Source organism: Peromyscus maniculatus, chromosome 23 (assembly GCF_049852395.1).
Source record: "Peromyscus maniculatus bairdii isolate BWxNUB_F1_BW_parent chromosome 23, HU_Pman_BW_mat_3.1, whole genome shotgun sequence".
Lineage (NCBI taxonomy): Eukaryota > Metazoa > Chordata > Mammalia > Rodentia > Cricetidae > Peromyscus > Peromyscus maniculatus.
This window is the reverse complement of record NC_134874.1, coordinates 21,197,976-21,210,080: the sequence shown is the minus strand read 5'-3', so window position 1 is coordinate 21,210,080 and position 12,105 is coordinate 21,197,976.

The window sequence follows — 12,105 nt, the reverse complement described above, 5'->3', positions numbered from 1 at the left end:
GAAATTACTTCATATAGGTAGCTTAAAGGAGACATCTCTGTTTGAACTCATGGTTCCAGGGGTCCAGTGTATTGTGGTTGGGAAGGAATTCAGGACAGCTCAGTTTATATCACGGTAGATTGGGGTAGAGACCAAGACAGAAAGTAGCTAAGATACACTTCCAGTAACCAACTTTTTCTAGTTTCACATTTCCTAAAGTTTCCGTAACCTCCCCAATGACATCACCGAGTCCCAAACATTAAAAACATGAACACAGAGGGGGAATTTCAGATTCAAGCCGCAACATTCTGTCAGTGGACCAAAATGGTATGGCCATCTCATAATACAAGATGGATTTACTCCATTTACAAAAGTCCCCAAGCTGTATCAGTTCTCACATTTTCTCCAAGTCTAAGTCCAAAGTATCTTGTCTCTGAAAACAAACTCCTAGGTGTGATCCCTTGTAAAATAAAATTAATTTAAAAAACCCCAAAATTTTGAATATCCAAGATAAAATACCAGAAATCAAACCTCTTTAAAGAGAGGAGTTGGGCCGGGCGGTGGTGGCGCACGCCTTTAATCCCAGCACTCGGGAGGCAGAGGCAGGCGGATCTCTGTGAGTTCGAGGCCAGTCTGGTCTCCATAGCGAGTTCCAGGAAAGGCGCAAAGCTACACAGAGAAACCCTGTCTCGAAAAACCAAAAAAAAAAAAAAAAAAAAAGAGAGAGGAGTTGGGAGCACAAACAGGAGGGATTGGACCAAACCAAGACTGAAACCCAGCAGGGAAATCTCCATGTTGAGCATCCGGGCCACATGTTGGTATCATCTGCACTCCAGTGGGTGTGGGTAGCCTCATCTCTGTGGCCTCTCTCTTAGACTGGCTTCATTTATTCTGCATTCTGTACTTTTGCTCAGAAAACTTTTTTTTTTTAATGAATCTTTTTTTAAAAGATTTATTCATTTATTAGGTATACAGCATGTATGACTGCACACCAGAAGAGGGCACCAGATCTCATTACAGATGGCTGTGAGCCACCATGTGGTTCCTGGGAATTGAACTCAGGACCTCTGGAAGAGCAGTCAGTGCTTTTAACCTCTGAGCCATCTCTCCAGCCCCCAGAAAACATTTCTTGTTCCCAGTGTCTTCAACGTTAATGCTTTGAAGCATTAGCCCTTGCTTTCCTTGTGACAGGGTCTCCTGATGTATCCTTGGGTGGCCTGAAACTTGTTATGTAGACCAGGTTGGTCTCAAAAGTAAAAAGTACAGACATCTACCGGGCTCTGCCTCCCACATGCTGGGATTAGTGCATTCCTCCCAATGCTCGGTTTTTAGCTTCATTCTTGCAGCTTCATTCACTGTCCTCTTCTGTAGTCAGTTTGACCTTGATACACATTGCCTGTGTTCTAAGCCCTTTCTTAAAAATCCCAGTGGGAGTTGTAGTGATCCTGCATATCTGCAAAACTAGCACCACGTGAATGATGTCATAGTCAACCACCAGATGGAGCAGTAGAGTTCACTCTTGGAGTATTGTTATAACAACTTCTAAGTGCGTAGGAACCTGAACCCAGGAAAACACTACTTTGGGTGGTCTTGTGGTAGCAGGGTACCTGAGTGGCACTCTTTTCTCAAAGAAAAGACTTTCAGATGAGTTTACGATGTGAGATCCTGGATCCTAAGGTAGGATCCATTTGGCCAATTTCCTATTGTCCCATGCAAAGTACTTGGCTCCTCTTCAACAGGTACAAATTTCCTTAACAATAAAAATTTCATATACATGACTTTTAATTCAAACCTTTTCTGGCCAGGAACCATGTTTTGCAAATCATTATGCTCTGTTTGTTTTTTCTCCTAATTCTCACTGTCCACCTGACTAAAAGTGGTCGTCAATAGTCATGCCACATTTGTATGTTACCCTGTCTTGAAATTTCCTCTGGCAAATTTAATTAGTCTAACACCTTTAAACTCAGCCCCTCACAAAGTTTCAGAATGTGAACATATACAATATATACAAACTCTTTCCCAGTTGTTACGATAAATGGCCTTTGGTCCAATTCCCAATAAAATTCTCCTCCCTTCTGAAATCTCATGAGCAATCTTTACTACAGATATTCTGGTGGTATTACTTACTTTTCTGTTACTGTGATAAAATACCACAAGCAAGGCATCTTATAGAAGGAAAAGTTTATTTGCACTTACATTTTCAGAGGAATAAGATTCCATCAGGGTAAGGAAGCTTGGCAACAAGCAGATATGGCGTCTGGAGCAGGAAGCTGAGGAATCACATCCTCAACCTCAATGCCAAAGCAAGAGAGAACGAACTGGATGTAGTGTGAGGCTATGACCTTCAAAGCCCACCTCCTGGTGACATACTTCCTCCAGCAAGGCTGCACCACCTCCCCAAATGGTACTGCCAACTGGGAACGAAGTGTTCAAATGCTCCAGCCTACAGGGGATGTTTTGTATTCAAACCACCGCACTGGTCTTCTGAGTTCCTGGCAAAGTCATCTGTTAAACATTCTAGGGCTTCATCTATTAAGCATTGTAGGCCACAGCTCTAAATTCTTCCAAATGCCTTCTTCAAGCTAGTTCAAAGGGCCTAAAAGCCTCATGGTCAGGCTTAGTCACGACAACCACACTTCTCTGGTACCAGTTTCCTTTATCGGTCCCTGTCTTGGTTACTGTTCTGCTGCTGTGATAAAATGCCATTGTCAGGGAAGGAAGGAAGGAAGAATTTATTTGGGCTTATGGTTCCAGAGGAATAAGAGTCCATCATCAATTGGGGGGGGGAGGGGAGTGAGGTAGCAATCAGGCATGGCAACTGGAACTGATCACTAAGGGCTTATTATCTATCCACAAACAGGAAACAGGGAGCACAAACTCACAATGGCACATGCCATGAAACTCTGAACACTCGGCATGCTTCCTCCAGCAAGGTCACACTTCCTAGGTCACACTCCTAGCTTGAGCCACACTTCCCCAACTGGGGACCAAGCATTCAAATGCCAGACTATGGGGGACATGGTTCATTTAAGCCACTGTACTACAGACCCACATGTGTACAAACCTCCCTTCTCCATCACTGTGGACAACTTAACTTGACACAGATAACTTACAAGAATAAAGATTTTGCTAACTGTTTTAAGTAATTCAGTCTTTCGTGATGTGGAAAGTATGGTAAAGCAGTCCAGCTCAAACCATGGAAGGCTGGAAACAGGGATATGCCAGGGATGATACCCTCCAGAGGTTCCCTCCTTAGTCACCTACCTCTTCCAGCTAGCCTCTACCATCTGACGTTTCCAGCATGCCCCAACAAAGCACCACAAAACAGAGAACAATCATTCAAAACACCTGTTGAGGACATTGCCTATCCAATCCACAGTGCTGTGTAAAAATTATCACTCTGCTACATTCCCATTACTTCATTAAGTTAACATGTACACAAAAGATACACATGTGTGTGTTTATATCAATCCACATTCTTTGGCATGGTTGCATGTGTGTACATGTTAGGTTATATGGATAGGTGCTTGTGAGTTCTCATTCTCCATGAGTGTATGCATATGTAAGGTTATGTGTGTTCACATGTGCATGCAAGTGCTTTAGGACCCTGAGAGCATCGTCCAGGCTGGGAGCAACAGTAGCAGGGAGAGAGGTTCTAGTGCACATCTCTTCTCCAGTTGGGTTGAAGAGGCCAGCACCCAGGCACCTGGGGTCTATTGCCTGAGAATGGGAAGTCCCTGCATCAGAACATAGAGATTGGTAAGCAACAATCTAGGCTGACTATTGGTTTGGTATTATAATAGGGTAGATTGTACAGTGGATAATTACCAGGTTATTTCCTTTTTTAAATTTTTATGTGTGATGATATTTTACTTGCGCTTTAACAAATAAATCTTGCCTGAAGATCAGAGTGTGGAGCTGGCCACTAGAGGCCAGGCAGTGATGGCGCACACTTTAGTCCCAGCACTTGGGAGGAGGAAACAGGAAGTAATACATCTGGGCAGAGAGAGGAAGTGTTAAGACTTGGTGGAGACAGGAGCTTCTTACCTCTACCGAATCCTTTCAGGCAGAGGATTCGGTAGAGGTAAGAAGTCTTTCTAGTGGCTGGCTGCTCTGTTTCTCTGATCTTTTAGCATTTACTCTGATATCTGGCTCCTGGTTTTTATTATTAAGACCAATTAGAATTGGTGCTATATCTGGCGTCCAACTTGTGGGGCACAAATTCACTAAAAAGCCGCTGGCCTGCGGCTTTGCAGCCACCTGTCTGCAGCCGTAGTCCCTACCCCGCTGGCCAAGTTTCTGTTGCAGCCTATCTGCAGCAAACTCCACAGGCTTTTGGGCTCCAAGCTTCTGCAGTTCCCCCGTGCAGACAGCTGGCTCTTTGGCTTCTTCTCTCCTGGTGGGCTGTGGTCTCTCTCTGGACCTCCTCCGCAGGCTGCTGCTACACTAGGTAGCTGCCTTGAAACCCACTTGGGCTTCTACTGTTCTACACAGAAGCAGTCAGCCTCACATCTGAATTGTCATTGTTGGCAAATTTGGTGAGAGAATTGGGAATTCTCAAGGGAGGAATTAGTTAAGAGAGAGAATTTTTTTTTCCACATTAAGAAAATGGGAAACACTATTACAATGGGGAGAGTAAGGTCTCTGTATGATAGTATGCTGGATGGTTTGAAAGTGGAGCAATTAAATGAGAGGATAGTGAAAATGGATGGGATTTATGTAATGTCAATTATAAATATTATATGTTTGATCATTTTTGTTTCATCATTAAAAAAGTTGGTTAATATGAGTGCCAAGACAAAAGTTTTAGAAAAACTTATTAAAACAGATCATAGGGATATTCAGACCTAGACAGGGGAATTTAAAGGAGAACCAATCTCAACATTACATTATAAGGTTACAGAGAAACAGCCTAAGGCTTTCAAACAGCCAACCTTAGTTTATACAGTAACCTTACAGAAATTGCCAAATGATAGATAGCCGCAAGGCTGTGTAAGAGCAGAATGGACTTCTGTGTAAATGTTAGATTTAAGGAGATTCAAGGAAGTGATAGTCTTTTATGGCTTGCATTCACCTTTTGTGAAGCAGATGTCAAATGGTTAACTTGTAATAGAATTATCCCTCAAAACTGGAGAGACTTGGTTACAGCATTCTTGGAGGCTGGTCCTCAATTACAATGGAGGACCTGGTGGAAAATGAGGCTACGACCATTGAACAACGAAGTAGAGCTAGAGGTATGGAAATCTCCCAAGACCAACTTTTTGGAAAGGGAGACTATGCTAATATAGAAAGGCAATCTCTATATGATGACCACACCTTGGCTTTATGCCAAGCAGCAACCTTGAATGCTTGGGACAGAATTGAAGAAGTAGGAAAGAAAATTGAGTCATTTACTAAAGTTATGCAGGGCCCAAAAGAAACCTTCACTGATTTCTTAAAAAGATTGACTTTAGCAGTAAAGAGAATGATACCAAATTCAGAAGCTAGACAAATAATAATTGAACCTCTGGCTTTTGAAAATGCCAGTGCTCAATGCAAAAGGGAAATTAGACCATTAAAGGCAAGATCAGCACCCTTGGAAGAATGGATCTGAGGTACAATCAATATCGAATCTTATAACCATGATGATGCTTGGATAGGCAAGGTGATTTCCAAAGGTTTGAAGAAAAATTGAAATGTCAAGTGTTTCAATGGCAGTAAACAAGGTCACCTAAGAGGGAATTATAAACAGGGCCTTCCTAGAAACAATATTTTTTTCTAAGAATAATCCCAACAGAATGCTCCTCCCTTCTGGAGTATGCAGAAGGTGTGGCAAAGGCAGACATTGGACCAATGATTGTAGATCAACAAGGGACAGACAAGGTAACCCTTTGCCATCAGGAAACTCCTTGGGGGAGCCTCTTGCAGGCCCCCATGTTAAATTCTGTTCAGTCCTTTCCTGTCATCATGGAGGAAACTCCTTCCCAGAGCAATTGAAGAACCTAATGCTTATTGTAAAAAACCAGACTGCTCTGGATGACAGAACAGCAATAGAAGAGAAAACAAAAATTTCACAAGAAATCATAAATCAAAATTGAGAAAGATTAGATTTTAACAAGAGAGACCTAATTAGAAGAGATGATAGTTCATCAAACAGCGTGGCTATTCAATCTAAACTAAGCTATAAAACTAATAAATGCTTGTCATTTGATCAGATATAACTTGCCAAAGTTAGGGTTGGGGATGGTTTTGTTTTTATCTTTTCAGGATAATGAAGGCATCCAGCTAAGGAATCTGCCACTGGACAAATGAGACAGGTGAAGAATAAGGATAAATCATCTAGAAAAAAAATGTTCCAAGAAAAAGAATAAATTGGCCTATTGGTATATCACATCTCCAACAGGATAAAATTTCATAAATCTTACCAAGTGTTTGTTTCTGCTGTTCTCTACAGACACATAATGCATTTTTGTAGTATTTTTGTAGTCTCAGTCCAATTAACAAATTGAAGCTGGCTTTGGAGTTGGAGTGTGACTATCTCCTTCTCTGAATCCAAGCATGCTTTTTGAAGTAAAATCCAAAATCTCTGTCTTTTGTTAGAAGAGCCACCTAATATGGGACAGAAGAAAAACCAAAATTACGAACTATTCTATTGCCACTAATTTTATAATCCCTTAAATAATTTTTCATAAGGTATGAGTATTATCTCGAAATGTATAACATTAATATATATATATGCCAGGTGGTGGTAGTGCAGGCCTTTAATCCCAGCACTTGGGAGGCAGAAACAGGCGAATCTCTATAAGTTTGATGCCAGCCTGGTGTACAAAGTGAGTTCAAGGACAGCCTCAGAGAAACCGGTCTTGAAAAACCAAACCAAACCAAACCAAACCAAACCAAACCAAACCAAACCAAACCAATACATGTATGTGTATGTGTATGTTTATGTATATGTATATATATATATATATATATATATATATATATATATATATTTAAAACTTTTTGTCATTATATTAATGGCCATATAGAGTACTAACTAATTCTAGAAAAAGGCTTCATCTAGCTTCCTGTACATGCTTTCAGGTTTGAGTCTCTATCGGGTTACTAGGAATTAAGTTTTTATACTCTGGATGTATATAACAAATATTGATCCTTTAACCTATTTGAGATATGTTGCATATGACATTTAAAATGTTTAAGTTTTCTTCAGTGAACCATGACCATGCCTAACAGCAACCTTTGAAGTCTCCAAAAGGAGGATGAGGTCCCACAATGATGATTCCACATGGACTATGATAATGCCACTAAGCTGACAAACACCACCTAAAAATCAGCTTTGGACTACAAACTGCTCAAGATAATTTCGAGTTGCCTAGCTAAGATGGTCCAGCCTCACAGACTACTCCAGCCAGGACTTGAGACAAGCCCTGCATTTTCCCATTGCACAGAGACTGGACAACAAATGATACACCTACCTTTCCCAGGACTTGACATTAACCCAATTTTTTTTCGGGATCCCCTAAAGATGCCTTCACCGGCAGACAGCAGGAAGTAAACTTAAGAACATGACACCCACATTGCCAAGAGGTGGGGTGGGTTGTTTTTGATCATTCAGTTGGTTATAGATATCTGTCATTGTTTAGGGTGGTTGGTTAAAAATTGTTATTGGTAATGGTCAGAAAAAAAAGCTGAACAAAGGAGATTAGATTTAGGGTTCTTGATTTGAAAAGAAAAAAGGGGGGGTATAGAAATGATAGGATAAAAGGATAGATTATTGAATCTACTTTTAAAAAGCCACTACTTGTTTCAAATATTTTACAATGATATGGATTTTTTATATTGATACAAACAAGATTATTTTTGTTAGAACATACTGTACATACATTTCTAATCTTGTTCAAGATTATTACCTATACCACTCATTTAACAATATAATGCATTTGCTAGTCCTTCAATGTTATTATTACAAACTATTTAGGGTAATAAAGAAATGAAGGTTAGTAGTTAGTCACCTATTACAATCAAATTTGTAGTCATATTAGGTATGTTCATAAGGTCAAACAGAGGTATATTTTAGATAGGTTGTCTTCAAACACTTTGGAGATCTACAGAATATGGCATTTAAGTTTTTTTTTAATAATATAGGTTCTTTTTTCTTTTTTAATGGCAAGGAGACATGTCTGCTCCCAGCAGCACCAATCTACTTCAGAGAAGATAATGAACATTGAAGAAACTCCATATGGAGTTTACTTTCTTAGTGGCAAAAGTTATCCACTGGGCAAGAAAGTGCCCTTGTCTTGATTGCTGATAGTATGCTGTCCAAATTGGACAAGTAGGACACAAAAGAAAGTGACTGCTGAACTTTGCCAAGACAAGGTAGGACAGTCCTTCAGAATATCCTGCTTCACAAAAAACGTCTGTCAGATATTCTAGGCCTGTAGGCTGAAGATGGATGTTCCAACATTACAGAGGAACTTTGGGTGATTGTCCAGGCAGCCAGCTGTTTCTGTCATTTCTCACATTTTTTTGGGAATTTGCTTGCTTGCACTTTCTGCTTAGTCAGGTAATATTCTCGGATTTCTGATGGAGTTCAAGACTAGGTAGTTATGCTTAGTTTTCCTTGGTAACACATTCAGAAAAGAAACTCACTAAAGAGGTATAAAGTCTACAGGGTTGAGAGACATCAAAACAGTTTTGGGTTGGTAATATAAATTAGGATAGAAGGTGAATTAGGTACAATTCTTTGGACTCACCAAGATAGAATAGATAGGAGTATTTTCTCTGAATTTTTCAAATGTTAATGGACTAGACATTGTTAATGTAATTATTGCCTGTATATATTTGTATATAGTTATTATACTTATTGTATATAGTTTTTCTGATAACCTTTTTTTATTTTAGACAAAAAGAGGGAAATGCGGTGATATTTTGTGCTCTAAAAAATAAAGCTTGCCTGAAGATCAGAGGATGGAGCTAGCCACTATTTAACCACAGAGGTCTGTAGATCTGTACAGACATGACACAGGAAGTGATATGGCTGGGTGGAGAGAGGAAGTGATAAGGTCAGGCAGAAACAGACGCTCAGACCCTTTTTGGTTCAAGGAGTCATGGAGGTAAGAGGTGATTTGGCAGCTCCTTTACTTCTCTGACCTTTCAGCTTTGACCCCTATATCTGACTCCGTGTTTTTATTGTTAAGACCAATTAGAATTCACACTACATTACACTGTTCACGTCAGTTTATATACAGCTAAATTTTCTATAATAAAAGCACTTAAATAAAAAGACAGGGTCAGCTGTATCTGACCTGGATCAGACAGAAGCATGAGGACATAGCTCGATCTCTAGCACCTGTATAAAAAACCATGGGAGCGGGGCAGTGGTGGCACACGCCTTTAATCCCAGTACTCGGGAGGCAGAGCCAGGTGGATCTCTGTGAGTTCGAGGCCAGCCTGGGCTACCAAGTGAGTTCCAGGAAAGGCGCAAAGCTACACAGAGAAACCCTGTCTCAAAAAACCAAAAACAAACAAACAAACAAACAAACAAAAAACTATGGGAATGGTAAGCCAAGCCTGTAATCTTAGTGCTACAGAGGGGTCCACTGGTAATCAATCTAGGTCACTCCACAAGCTGCAGCCTAGTGGGACCGAGACCCTGTCTCAGAAAACAAGGTTGAAAGGCATCATCCTGCTACCTGTAGCAGCCTTAGGTAAAGTTGGGATATGAGACCCAAGCAGCCAGTTGGCTCCACTGCTCTGTGACAGCCTCCATAAAAATCAGCTAAAAAGTAGGCCTGAGTTTCAGTTTACTGCTGGGCAACACCAGATCCAGGAAAAGCCTTATGCTGACACCACCCAGGGAGGCCAGAATCTAAGGGGAACTGCCTGACATTTCAAACATTCTAACCATTAGATAAGATTAGATGAGATCACCAGATGCCTGAGCCCAGCACACACCTATTCCCCTTTAGTCAAGACACCCCTTGACAAAGGTCAGCCAATCAGGATCCCGAACCCTGGAAATCCCCTCTTCTCCAAATTCTACTGAGATAAAAATCCTACCCTGCCTGGCTCAGTGCTCTCTGCTCTCACCTCTGTGTTGGATATAGAGAGGGTCCAAGCTTGAGCTTGAAATAAAGGCTCTTTGCTTTTACGTATGGGATTCAGTCTCCATGGTGGTCTTTTGGGGGTGGGTCCCTGTGATCTGGGCATAACAGGGATTCTTTTTTTTTTTTTTTTTTTTTTGGTTTTTCGAGACAGGGTTTCTCTGTGTAGCTTTGCGCCTTTCCTGGAACTCACTTGGTAGCCCAGGCTGGCCTCGAACTCACAGAGATCTGTGAGTGCTGGGATTAAAGGCGTGCGCCACCACCGCCCGGCATAACAGGGATTCTTGACTTCTGCAGGAAAGACTGTCAGAATGCAACAGTGTGAGCAGAATTGGAGTTTAATAAGATTTTAGTGCAGAGTGAACATGGATGTGAGCAAGGGCTTAAAACAGAAAGGGAGGCACTTACTTAGGAAAAGGGGAGTACATGCTTGAGTGTGGGTATGCAAGGGGTAAGCATGGGGCATGGACAGAAGAATTTTTACAATTCTGAAGTTAAACTTTGAGAGACAAACTGTGTTTTAGGATTTACAACTTCCCGTTAACCAAGTTTCAGAGGGTTTCAGCTAATTGATATTCGTATATCTCTGCATTCTTTCCTGACACAGCTCATTGATGTTTGCCCCAACCCTGCAGCTTTTCCTGACGTAGCTGGGTTCCCGTGGCAGGGAGGGTACAAAACAATACAAGGTAGGCTGTCGTGCAGAGCTCATTAAAAATTAGCTGAGGTTTACGTCAGCTGAGGTTGTGAATAGCAGGGGTTATATCGAGAGGAGCTAGCCCCCAGGCTGCTGAGCAAAAACCGAGTATTTGGGTTGCTGCCAGCACCGCCCATCCTAAAACAACGAAAGCCTAGTTAAAGACGAATCCCTGTTTGCTGGCAAAGCGGATGGATGGCTGTCAGTTTCCATCTCTCAAGCTTACAACTTTTTATCCCCATATTCCTCTCTTATCCCTATACTCCTCTCTTATTCCTATATTCCTGGGCCCTTCAGAGTGAGACCCTGTGTATCAAACACCAACAACACACTTAACCCCAACGGTGAGAATAAGACCCCTGCCACAATCTGAGCCAAATTTAAAGTAAGCTTGATTTTTATTGGGGTGCCCCCAAAAGCTGGCTGGCGACTGCCTCCCTAAGAGCAGCCTCGAATCCACCTCTTGGATCCCTTTTGAGTAGTTTTACAGAAGGGAGACAATGGGGCAATAAGGAAATACAAAAAAAACCACTTTAATAAAACTTTATTCGGTCACCCACCATGTGATTAGGAAGGGTCAGGGAGGGTCAAGGAGAGTCAGGGTATTCTCAAAAACAAATCAAGGTCATGGGTTGGGGAAGGTCAGGTTCCAGGAAACAGCAACTCAACTCTCACAGTAAATAGAAAATTATTTTTAACAATATGACTCCTTCAAAATGAAGTCAGGCAGGTTCCTCAAAACAACTCCTCTCCCCACCCCCAACTCCCCCGCTGCCCCTCCCCCACAAAGCAGACAAACAAACAACCCCCCCCCAATCAACAACAAAAGAGTTAAGACATTATTTTTTCCTTGTGTAAATGGAATTCATAGTCTTGTTTGTATCATTCCCAGAAAGTTTTATCTGGGCATTGGCACGGCCATACGCACAAACCTTAAGCATGGTTCACTGCATTTTAACATTCTTATCATTCTTATTTGAAATTTCTTCTTCTTCTTCTTCTTCTTCTTCTTCTTCTTCTTCTTCTTCTCCTTCTTCTCCTCCTCCTCCTCCTCCTCCTCCTCCTCCTCCTCCTCCTCCTCCTCCTCCTCCTTCTTCTATGAAACAGCATCTCACTATGTATTCCTGGCTGGTCTGGAACTGGTTATGTAGAGCAGCCTGGATTCCAGCTCACAGAGATATTCAGCCTCTCTCTCCCACGTGCTGGGATTAAGGGTGTGAGTCACCCTTTGAAATATCTTACTATAAAAGGTATATTGTCTTTAGGTAGGTAACCTTTTAGCTCTTTGTGCTGTGTTTATTTTATTTTATTTTTTATTGTGCTGGAATTCTTTGTTTTGAGGCG